General features: G+C 43.4%; 1 protein-coding gene across 27 annotated transcripts in view; it reads left to right on the forward strand.

Moving 5' to 3' along the window:
- LRMDA (leucine rich melanocyte differentiation associated) overlaps positions 1 to 12,254 on the forward strand; it is a 1,125,029-nt gene that overhangs the window by 896,950 nt on the left and 215,825 nt on the right. The gene's annotated exons all lie outside the window — the stretch shown is intronic.

Below are 12,254 nucleotides of genomic sequence, written 5' to 3' on the forward strand. Positions count from 1 at the left end.
AATAGGGCAAGGGCAAGAGAGCACGGAGCACCGCTGATCCCGAGAGCCGGCGTCCCCCTTTGCTTACCGGGACTGGCCGAGGCTGATCCAGACTGCGCAGGGACATGCTTTATCTGCTCCAGCGTGGTGATTGTACTTGCCCTGCCAAAGGTAGGGGAGAGTTGGACCGCATTGCCCCGCGGCACCCAAAGTCCCATGTAAAACTTGCCTGCTCTCCTCTGGCTTTGGGTCTCGGAGTGTCCTGACACGCGGGCTCCCTGGTATGATTTTAAACAAGTCAGAGCATTAGTGACACCCTATCTGCATCAGCTATCTATTGTATATTTTACTTCTTACCCTTCTGCTTCCAGTCAGGATGTTGCCAATAAATCCTGTGATACCATTAAAGAGGCCATTCATCACGCTTCCTAATGTGATTAATCAAGATACACCACAGTACCCTGAAAATGAGATCATTTTGATAAATCATGTATGACATGAAAAGACTTTATTCCTTTTAAGTGCAATTTAGACTGTAATTTTTTTCCTCATTTATGATTCATGGGAGAAACATGGATAAAATTCCCTTGCACAGTTACACCTTATCTACAGCAATAACTCAAAACTGCTTTTAGATGAAAATTCAGGGTCTTATTCACCAAAGCTGAATGCCAGCTCATTATTTTCTGGCGTTCAGTAGTCCAAAAATAATGTCTGCACATTAAGCAGCGGTCTCAAAAAGTTGGAATTGGCCAGGCACCAGGCACATCAATTACACTCCATCATCCTTAATAAGGAAGAAGTATCAGATGCCCTCTTGGAGTTTTTCTGCCTCTGTAATGTGCAGCCTTCACCTTCCCAATTTAGAATGATTTGGAGACAAAAACGGTGGTAACAGAAAACGATGGGCATTCCAGCTGCCGTCTGTGACTCGCTGCTCCGTGCTGTGTGGCACTCGGAAGGCCATTCCCCCTCCCCGCCTCTAGGGTTCTGGCTCTACTTTCCAGACCTCCTCTGCCGTTTCCCCAGTGAAATCCCCGTTTTGTTAGGTCTGAGTTCTGAGCTGCTGTGTCTGTGATGCGGGCTTTCCCCTCACAGCTGTCACAATAATTTGGGAAATGATATTCATAACCTCCAATAGAAAAAAAGATTTGAAAATGTGCCTTCTGGTGAGATCCATCAAGTTTAAGGTCACATTTTTGGTTAAAAGGCAGACACTAATGCTATTCATTAAACTGAAAAATGTCTTGTTTTCCACTAATACTGAAATAAACCCTGGATGAATGTGAAATCATACTGGCACGCACTTAGAAAGCAAAAGGAAAGCAGAGATATATTTAATTTGGACATGGGAAGTCAACAGAGTTGTAGGTCTTTCTGGAGACAGGACATCGGGAAGATTGGCTGAAACCAATGTGAGCAATCAGAAGTTCATTTGTCTCTTTGAGGGAATGGGAGCATTTAACGAGAGACTCTCAGATCTATGGAGAAGGACTGGATCAACCTTTATTTTCTCCTGTGGTGTTCCAAGGCATTCGTTTTATGAAGTTAATTGAACTCAGTACTTTGTGTTTAAGTATCCCCAAAATGCACTCAACACAACAGGTGCAACAAAACCCAAGTTCATCTGGGTTATTTTATTTGTGGTGCTGTTCTCTGTACCTTAAACAGGAAGTGACATCAAAGAATGATTCCTTGCCTACTACTCACATTTAAATAAAATTTCCCATACTTTAATTTTTTTGAATCTCAAGAGTGAATTAAGCATATAAGGCCTTTAAAGCTGCATTGCCTTCTTGAGGTTTCCATTTCGCATGTGCGACTACTTCTGCTAAGACAATCGGTAAATTTGAAAACTGTGCATGTATCTCATTAAAAAAGTTTCCGAGCTCTAGCCACACTCAGCAAATCTCCAAAGAATGCAAGTTTGGAGCATAAATATTTTAAGGCCCCATAAAGTTGGCAGTGAATATTTTTCCCTGTTTAACACCACATTCGTCTCATTCCAATTTACTACCGCGATTATATTTTCCAAAGCAGCTCTTAATACAATACACAATTATTTCATACAGGGTTGGGCAGGTCACCTCATTAAGCCTGCAAAGATCAGGCCTCTTGTTATCCCCACAAATACGGTTGCATTTATTCCTAATTAAAATGGCCCTCCTAAATTGTCTCAAGTTTATCGATACGCATAACAAGCTCAGCAGAACAGCCACAGTAGGGGAGGTGTGCGCACCTCCAGCTGAGCCAGCTGTGGTGTGTATGTAGTGGTACCCTGCCACCTGTTGGCTTTGCTTACATATAACAGGGTATTGATGTCTCTCCCAGCGGTGCGGTAACCCTCCCTGACCCCTGTCCCAGTTCATCACTCCTGAGAGAGGAGAAGGGACCTTTGAGAATTCCAGGCCTCTTGATTTTCGCCATCACTCATTCCCTTGGCCACATGTTTCTTCTGCTAATGCTGAAAATTTATGGCTGAGCACATGAAGGGCAGCGCGGGCCTGTCCCCCCTCCTGGATTATTTCAGAGTTTCCTGTCCTAAGGAAATCCAAGAAGACGTGTCCTCAGCGGATTGCATGTGACAGTGTCTGCTTGTATCTCAGGAATCTGAGGCATGATGGATAAACTGTCAGTTTTGAAGGATGATGTTTTCCCCATATTTCCATTATGAACCAGGCTGTCATCTCCTAATAAATTTCTTGCATTGGTATCAATTTATTTTTACAAGCGGAGGGTCTGATGGATCTGGGAAAGGCACTGACAGCATATCTGGCCTAGCTTGACAGAGCTGGCGTCACTTCGTTTTGGAAAACTGCTTTGGTTCCAAGGACAGAACTTGACCTCCCGCCTTTGAGAATAAAAAAAAACTCTGGGAGGAAGAGAGACACAGGAGGCCAGTTCCTTCTCTGAAGCCAAAATAAATCAAGGCTCTAGGACAACCATGGCACGATACTATTTCTGAGACAGTCCCACAAACCAAGGTGAGACATGCCAAGTGCAGCTGTTGACCAAGGTCGTTGGGCCATTGTGTCAGCAGTGAACCTGTGGTGGATTGGGGTTGTTAGCGGTTTAGGGCTCTCACTGCTTTTGCACTCAGAAGGGATCTCTGTAGTGCTTTTCCATGTGACAAGGAAGCAGCAAAGTTGATTTGTGTCATCGATATTTAATGACAAAGCACGTGCCTGTCCCTGTGGTGGCTACTGTGGAGGGTACCCATTGTTTCTATCTCTCGGGAAGCTTCAAGTCTCATTGAAGAGGTCAAGGTGTCATACAAAACTAATGTCTAGGAAGCAGTGGCTAAGATCACGGTCCCTGCTGTGTTTAGCCTTTCCCTTTATTGAGGAGACAGGCAGCTCTGCATCTTTGTAGTTGGAACAGTGACCACTGGAGGCAAACTGCTTGGGTCTCTGTCCTCAGTCTGCCATGAGCTGGTAACCCAAGAAGCTAGGTGGGAGTTTGGTCAAGGGACTTAGTTTCTCTGGTCCTCAGTGTGTTCTCCTCTAAACCAGAACCAGGGGTTGTAGCTCCTCCATGGAACAGACGTGAAGATGAAGAAATCAATGGATGTAGTCTCAACACAAAAGGCCGCACTAATAAGCATTAGCCGTGTTTGTTGGTCCTCCACCTCCTCATCCTCAGCATGACTGTGGTGATCATTACTGACCTACAGTCAAGAAAGGTGTGGCTCCATGCATGGGTTGACGGGAGCTTCACAGGTTCCTACAGCCAGGAGCCCAGCTCTGAATCTAGGCAGTAAAGCACCAGATGATAGCATGGGGAGGAAAAGATGGCTTGCGAGTTGCAGACAAGTCAAAGAACAGAACCCTTGCAGCTAAATGAGTTGTCTCACTATTCTTCCCATTCCTGGAACATAAAATAACCCCTTTATCTGTAGCTCCCCACATACTGGAGATGGTACTTGGTAAGGGTTATGTGCAGTGGTGTGCTGATAATTGTCTAACAGCCAGGTCTCTGAAGAAAAAAATTATCTCTAACACATACAAGGGTGTCACTCCCCCTCTTCGTGGAGGAACGACACAGGACCCTGCGCTGTTCTTTCGTCTGCTCGGCCCTCCCCGGGTTTGCTGCTGGTTCTTCCCGGGTTGGCTACTATCCCTTCCACCTCCGTGGAAGGGCAGTTCCCCCTGGCCGCATTCCCCACTTCCGCAGGGGAGCGGCACACCGCCGGCCGGCTCTCTGGGGGCTGCACGGGTTCCCTTAGATGTTCCCCATAGATGTTCCTGGTGCATGCCGTCTCTCTCCTCCTTTATAGTCCTCCTCCGCCAATCCCAACTCGGCTGCCCACACGCCGAGTACGCTGCTCTCCTCCAATCAGGAGCAAGTCCTACAGTTAATTGGTTGAACTGGAGGCAGCTGTGCGGAAGCTGTTTACTTCTCTCCCAGCGCCATATTGTGGGAGAGCAGATGCATAGAATAAGTCTTAATTCCAGTAACAGTCTAGTCCGAGCTGCTCCCCACACAAGGGGTCTTCAAAAAGTTTGTGGGAAGTGTGTATCATGAATTTCAAAGCATTTTCTCACCAAAATAAGCATCTTGTAATAGCATTTGCAATGAACTTTAGAAGTAGTCTTGTCTAAGTTTTTACTTCTATCAAGTGTGTGTTGAACACAATTGACAAAAAATATATAATGACCTTACAGATGCTTGATTTTCGTAGTTTCAAAGATTTTAGCTGTAGTTTTGTGTGTTGTATTTGTGTCTGTGGTTACAGTTGATGAACAAGTGTAATTCCCACAGTGACACTGCTTGTTTTTCCCTTTACTTTAACGAGTATGTCAGATTCTCTCATTCACCAATGACATGAACAACTACTCTACCAAGTTGGATGGTACTTTTTTGGATATTTGAACAATATTTCCTCAATTTTTGTGATATTCACAGGGTTGTGGTTACAGTCATATCATTTTATGCTCAATATATCATTAGTATTTTCTCCGTCACTTTTATTAAGTGTCAGAAGGCGACAAAACAATAAATGAAGCCCTAATCTGTAACATTTGCCAATTTCTGGAGTGATGTCACTGAAGAGTTAGAGTGTATCACTACACACAGTATTTCCACCCTAGAGGTATAACTGGTTGAAGAGCGTGAATAATAGAAAATTATGTAAAATAATTGGAAAATGATGGGGTTTGATAGATGTTACCTTTACTTTTTTTTTTTAGATTGATTTATTTGTTTGAAAGTCAGTTACACAGAGAGAGGAGAGGCAGAGAGAGAGGTCTTCCAATCGCTGATTCACTCTCCAGTTGGCCACAACATCCGGAGCTGCGCCGGTCAGGAGCCTCCTCTGGGTCTTTCCATGCGGTTGCAGGGGCCCAAGCACTTGGGCCATCTTCTACTGCTTTCCCAGGCCACAGTAGAGAGCTGGATTGGAATTGGAGCAGCCAGGACTCGAACTGGCACCCATATGGGATGCCGGCACTGCAGGTGGTGGCTTTACTTGCTATGCCACAGTGCAGGCCCTACCTTTACTTTTAAAATATTTTTTTTTTTTTTTACAGGCAGAGTGGACAGTGAGAGAGAGAGAGAGAAAGGTCTTCCTTTTTGCCGTTGGTTCACCCTCCAATGGCCGCTGCAGCCGGCACGCTGCGGCTGGCGTGCTGCGGCCGGTGCACCACGCTGATCCGATGGCAGGAGCCAGGTACTTCTCCTGGTCTCCCATGGGGTGCAGGGCCCAAGCACTTGGGCCATCCTCCACTGCACTCCCAGGCCACAGCAGAGGGCTGGCCTGGAAGAGGGGCAACCGGGACAGAATCCTGCGCCCCCACTGGGACTAGAACCCGGTGTGCCGGCGCCGCTAGGCGGAGGATTAGCCTAGTGAGCCGCGGCGCCAGCCTATTTATTAATAGATAAGTTTAAGGTTTATTTATACACTAGGCCACAAAATCGTTGCACATTTTCATGAATTGATACTTTACCACAGGTATATTCCTTGCTTTCGTATGTATACCACATAAACAGAGGAGAGTGTCCTTTGTAGGAACACTTTAGGCATTAGGATTATTGTACATTGGTTGGGATTTAAGCTATGGCATCAAGTCCAAGTACTTGAGCCATCACCTGCTGCCTCCTGGCGTGCGCATTAGCAGAAAGCTGGATGGGAATGGAGAGGGGACTCCAATCCTGGCACTAAGAAAGGGGCTGAAGGCATCCCGAGCAGCAGCTTAACCCTGTGTGTCACAGTGCCCACCCTGCCTTTGTCTTCTCCATTTGTTTGCTCCTTAACCTCTGTTTTCTTCCTTTCTCTCCTTCTACCTCTCCTCAGCCTTTGATGGTAGAGATCAGAAAGGTGCTTGGTCGGATATATGGTATTTCATGTTAGTCCTAGGATGTTAGGACTTTAATTTTTGCATATTTTAAATGAGGAGAAATGACATATTAAGATCAAAATAAAACTAATTGCATTGCTAACACATTTGTTGATGTTTGCTTATTCTTTTGCAAATTTTATGTAGTTAAAAATCACAGCATATATATGATAGTAGTATTCACTGTGTTCACTTAATATTATGTAATAAACTCTGCATATTTCTCTCTCACTTGTAATTAGTTTTACTTAGTTAACATATTATGGTAATTTATGATAAGGTCCAGTATTTTGATTATTTTCATTTTGCCTTGTGTTGGATAAATATTGGCCACAGAGACTTGGGAAGCCATGATTCTGGATGATTTGTAAGGTCCTTTCCCATCTTCCACTCTGGTTTCTTTATTTATGCGGGAGCCAAGCTGCAGCCTTTTCATCCGTTTTTGGCTCTTCCTGTCCCTTCCTGCCTGCATTTCTTCCTCCCTCCTTCCTGTAAATACTTGTGAACCACTCCTGGGAGCTGGTTGACATTTTTAGGACTGGCGAAACTGGGGCCCCTACAGATGGCATGAAAGCAAATGGCGGCTTGAGGCAATCACATTCCCAGGGCTGGCTTACTCCAGAGAAGGGTTTGGCGCAGTCTTCTCCCAACTGCGGCACCTCCCCTGCTTAGCTTAATGCTCAGCTCTTACCTGGATGCTGCTCTGTTGGGATTCTTTTTGGTCTCTTTATTAGAGACTCACCCTCATCCCTAGCCAGCATTTTTATTTTCCTCCAATTTTGTTGCCTTCTGACTCTGGACAAGATAGAGCTCTTGTCTGTTGCTTGCAAACTACGCTTTATCGCCTACTCAGTGCACCTGTGAGCTGTGCTTCCTGTCTCCCTTCCCGCCGAAGAACGTGGAGCCTTCACCGCGAGCAGGGCAGTTTGCCTGAGTGCTTAGGCTGGTTGCTTAGTTGCTGTAATTGCATTCCTCAGATGATAGCACGTCCTTATTTTCTGATAATGGTGGTATACAGTGTTATCGTTAACTTTAAAGTGTTGCACTCAGTTTTCATGTGTTGGCTTCCTCTTATAGTTCTGGCAGTATATTGGGTGTTCGGCTAGACGGTCCAGTTGACTTGAAGTTATAATTCCTCTCCAAAACTGGCTGTTAAACTGAATGAGAAACCATTAAGGCTATGGTTACTGTTTGGGTGTTCAGATGTCATAATAGAAATCAAGGATGAGAACCTGTGATAATCTAGCATATGCGGGTTACGCTAAGAGGCAGAAACCCCCAGAAACCAGTGTTACTTGTAGTATTTCTTGTTGATGAAGCAGGAATGCAACAAACATCCTCATTTCATTTTTCTTGATATTCTTAACACAAGACCTGGTATATATATAGGAAGTGGTTATTAAGTACCTGATAACTAAATGAGTGATGCTTTTGCTTATGAGAGAAAAATAAATGTTTTTAGAAGAGTCAGCTTTAAGCCATGGTTGGAGGGAATGAATTGTGATGAAAAGTGAAGATTGCTTTTCCTTGAAGGAGGCTGACAAATTTCCCAGCCCTGGGATCGCTTTATGCGGCGTATGATTTAAGGGTGAGTGAGCATGCCCAAGCGCTCCACTTGAGCTGAGTGATGGGGAATGAGTTGTGGAGCTGTGGTCTTAGATGGTATTTTGTGAAAAATAGTGGGAGATTTATGGCTATTAAACAACTTTGTAGCTGCCCCCTTCTTGTTTTGAAGCCTGCCAAGTCTCTCCTCCTGTGGTCTGTATCATGTTCCATCAGAGCCTCTGTGATGTTCTGAAATATCTGCTGGGCTGCAGTTTTCGTTGAATGCACCCATTGGGAAGGGACTCGGGTTTTACACGTGTAGCTGAAGACATTCGTTTTCTGAAATAGCTGAGTGAAATTCTCACTTTGCAAGGCTTGCGTCGAGGGAACTATACTTTCATTGAATCTTTTCCAACGAGGTTGCCAAAACATTACCTTCCTTCCTGCATTATGGAAATTGCAGAGCACAGAATATTAGTGACTATTACCATTATTGATGGGAATTTTAAAAGATTATTAGTGACTCTCCAATTGTCAGCAGGAAAAGAGTCAAGAAACCTTCAGTGTGCCCTGACAAATCTTCAGCAGAACTTACGAGGCTGTTAGGAATTTGTTGAGCTTTGGTGAGAAGGGGATATGTATTTACCATTAGCACTTTATTCCTCCTCTATAGGTCATAGTCAGTAGCTTTAGAAGAAATGGGAATGAAATGTTTCATCACAAAAAGCCAACCAGAGATGGCTGTAAATCCGTCTTATGCAAGTAGTAGAGAATTATTAAAGGAAATTTCCCGTTATGGGGTCATATCAATATAGGACTGCCTGCATCATCCGAAAAACATGAGCTTTTTGTTTTTGTTTAGGCAGTTCTCATGTTTGATTTTGAGAAATGTCAACGATTGTAGGAAAGTTAAAAAAAAATTGAACACACATAGCTGCTGACCAGAATTTGTAGTTTCTAATTTTTTTATGTGTGTGTTTCAAGTCTTTTCTTTAAAGGAAAGAAACAACCATCTTGTATGGAGTAGAAGGTCTACTCTCCCCACATTCCATTAGCCCCAGTTCCATTACCCTGCCCCTTGGAAGGGGAAACAATGTCATTAATTTACTGTGTATCTCCTACAGTTTTTCAGTAGTTCCACATATACATGAGATTCAAGAACTCTAAATAAGTTATCTACATTTATCAGTTGTAACTTAGACTTTCATTCTGTATTAATGTTTTAGGCCCACTCAAATTGAAATACTTGATTGCGGCCGGTGCTGTGGCTCACTAGGCTAATCCTTTGCCTTGCGGCGCCGGCACACCAGGTTCTAGTCCCAGTCTGGGCGCCGGATTCTGTCCAGGTTGCCCCTCTTCCAGGCCAGCTCTCTGCTGTGGCCAGGGAGTGCAGTGGAGGATGGCCCAAGTACTTGGGCCCTGCACCCGCATGGGAGACCAGGAGAAGGACCTGGCTCCTGCCATTGGATCAGCGCAGTGTGCCGGCCGTGGCGGCCATTGGAGGGTGAACCAACGGCAAAGGAAGACCTTTCTCTCTGTCTCTCTCTCTCACTGTCCACTCTGCCTGTCAAAAAAAAAAAAAAAAAGATTGCTTTTTTTTTTTTTTTTTTTTTACAAAAAGGATGTATTTATTTATTTGAAAGGAAGAATTACAGACAGAGGGAGAGAAAGAGAAAGAGAAAGAAATCTTCCATCTGTCCCAAATGGCCACAAAGGCTGGAACTGGGCCGATCTGAAGCTAGGAGCCAGGAGCTTCTTCTGGGTCTCTCATCAGGGAGCAGGGGCCCAAGCACTTGGGCCATCCTCTGCTGCTTTCCCAGGAATATTAGCAGGCAGCTGGATCAGAAGTAGAGCAGCCCAGATTTTAACTGGCACCCATATGGGATGTCAGCACTGTGGTCCCCGTGGTTGATTGCTCTTAAATGACATTTACTTTGTTATATAAATACAGACTTGACTTTTCCATTTTCCTCATCAACAGCTAGTTATCTCCATTTTTCTGTTGCATATAATAGTGTAATAAACATGTGTTATGTCTCCACTTAGAGGCTTGTGTGACAATTTCCATGCCATATATACTTTAAATGAACTCACCCTCATTTTCAATTTTAATAAGTATTGCTGAATTACTCTCCAAAGTAGTTAGGCCAATGTGAATTTCCACTGGTCAGTGGTGAGAGGACAATAGGTTCCTTTCCTTTTCACTGCCATTTATTGTAGGACTGAAAAGTTTGCCACTAATATGGGAAGGGAAATCATCTCTGATTTTAATTTGCATTGTCCTTTGTACTAGTAAATTTGATCTTTAGGTTTTTTTTTCCACTTTGAATTTTCTGACCTTTCTTGTGTCCATTATTCTGTTGTTCTTTTTAGTAATTTAGGAACATTTTTATGTAACCTAATACCTTACTGATGTTGTAGACATCTTCTAATATGAGAATTTAAAACAAAGTATGAAAATATTCCTTGCCATAGACAATTAGGGTATGTGACAAGGGTGCGAATATTTGACTCTTTCATCTTGAAGATTCAGATTTACCCAAATTTTCTTATTCCTCCTTTGGGCACCTCTGCTAAATCCATGGAAAAGAAAATATTACTTAACTTTTTCTGCGTAGGTATCTTTGATGTCATTCTTATATATTGCGAGTGAGTACATTGCTTCAGTTTCAAGGTGAGTTCTTTATTCTTTGGCAGATACTGTGAGGACTTAAGACCTCTTTGTGTCCACTTTTTTCTTTTTTTCATGTGATTTCTCTGGATCATGCTTCTAGGTATGAGGTTCATAGAGTAAAGTGTGAACACCACTGCTGATGAAGTCACATGGGCCCCCTTTTTATACATGCGAACTCCAGGAGCTGGCAGTTAGAATGGGATTTTTAGAAGTCCCACCAACAGTCAAGAATTGTTCTTGTCTTTTTTTTCTTTTTCCTTTCCATGACTCAAGTTTATAAATGGACACTGAGCAGGAAAGTAATTAGGTTGCTGACTGTAGATGGATGACTCCAAAAACAATACAGTCTACACCATTTTTGTTCTGATTATAATTAGAAATAAAACGAAACGGTTCTCTTGGTTTCAGAACTATGATGTTTTGTACAGTGAGGTATTTGTTCAAAGGTAGCGTGTCTTCCAGTAGCAGCCCAAATGGAGATTAAAGTATGAAGAAACATCGCCATAGAGCAATCTGAGACTCATGGTGGAGTTCAGGGTTTCTTAGCAGTGAGTCACATTGAAAACCCTGGTGATGGAGGAACAGCTGTGGCTTCTTCGGGAGGAACAAGGGTAGATCTGTGGAAGTTGGTGCCCATTTCCCTTTCTTCCATGTGTCTTGCCATGAGCATTGATTTGATGCTATCTTTAGAACAAGATAATTGTATTGCATTCATCATGTAGAAGTTACAAGTGTCCTTGAATACCAAACAGATCTCTGGTCGTATTTGACTTTTAATCTGACTCTGGCTTGAACATTCTTGCAATGTCCTAAATATCTGATGATACAGTATATAGCAAGTCTTCGCTACTGTTCAGACCTTTCTCTTGGTTACTGAGCTTTTATCTTTCCGTGCCCACTCTACTTGGCTGGAGCTTTAAACACCATATATTTGCCTTGGAGCTGGAGTGAAGAAATGCTGCCTGCAGTCTGTTTCTGTCTGGGGACAACTTCCGATTTTACTCCATTCAGAACTCCTTCCGTAAGTCTCCAGTGAAAGCCGCTTAATCAAACATCTCAAATGTCAGAAATGAAGTTTAAAGGGTTTTTCTAGCAAGTAGGTCTAATCTCCTACTTAGTTTTGATTCCCACAGTGTAGGTAATCTCTTTTGAGAAAAGGCCCGCTTCCAGCAGCGCAAATATATCCCATAGAGTGTATTTCCTATGCCGGAAAGAAAAATGTAGCGTTAATGAAATTTACTTTTTCATGGAGCTTGGAAAGGTTGTAAGCTTAGGATTTTGATCCTAGCAGATGTTCTGTTTTGGATATTAAAAAAAAAATTGCATTTGATTTCAGAGTCTGAGTTCAAAGTTGTAATGATAATGCATCTTAATGACCACACTCTGAGTGTGACGTACTGGTCACTGATTTTGAGTGACAGAAACCTTCCAGCCCACGAAGAACTAGCGTTGGGGGGTGAGGGGGAGGCAGAGGGGCGTTAACAGCGTGGGCCATGCTGTTCACAGTTGTAGGTTAAAGAGCTGTTTGTGAGCAGTGAGCAGGCATCATCGTAGATACATTTGATGTCATTTTCTATTTGGCCTCGAATAACCCTTCTACAGGCTAAGCACCCCAAATCCAAATATCTGAAATCTGAAATGTCCCCATATCTGAAACTTTGTAAGTGCTGACATGTTGCCACAGGCAGTGGCACCCCTGCCTGACCTCTAGTGACAGGTCA

The sequence above is a fragment of the Oryctolagus cuniculus genome, chromosome 15 (assembly GCF_051225735.1).
Source record: "Oryctolagus cuniculus isolate XC-2025 breed Fujian yellow rabbit chromosome 15, ASM5122573v1, whole genome shotgun sequence".
In the NCBI taxonomy this organism is placed as follows: Eukaryota; Metazoa; Chordata; class Mammalia; order Lagomorpha; family Leporidae; genus Oryctolagus; species Oryctolagus cuniculus.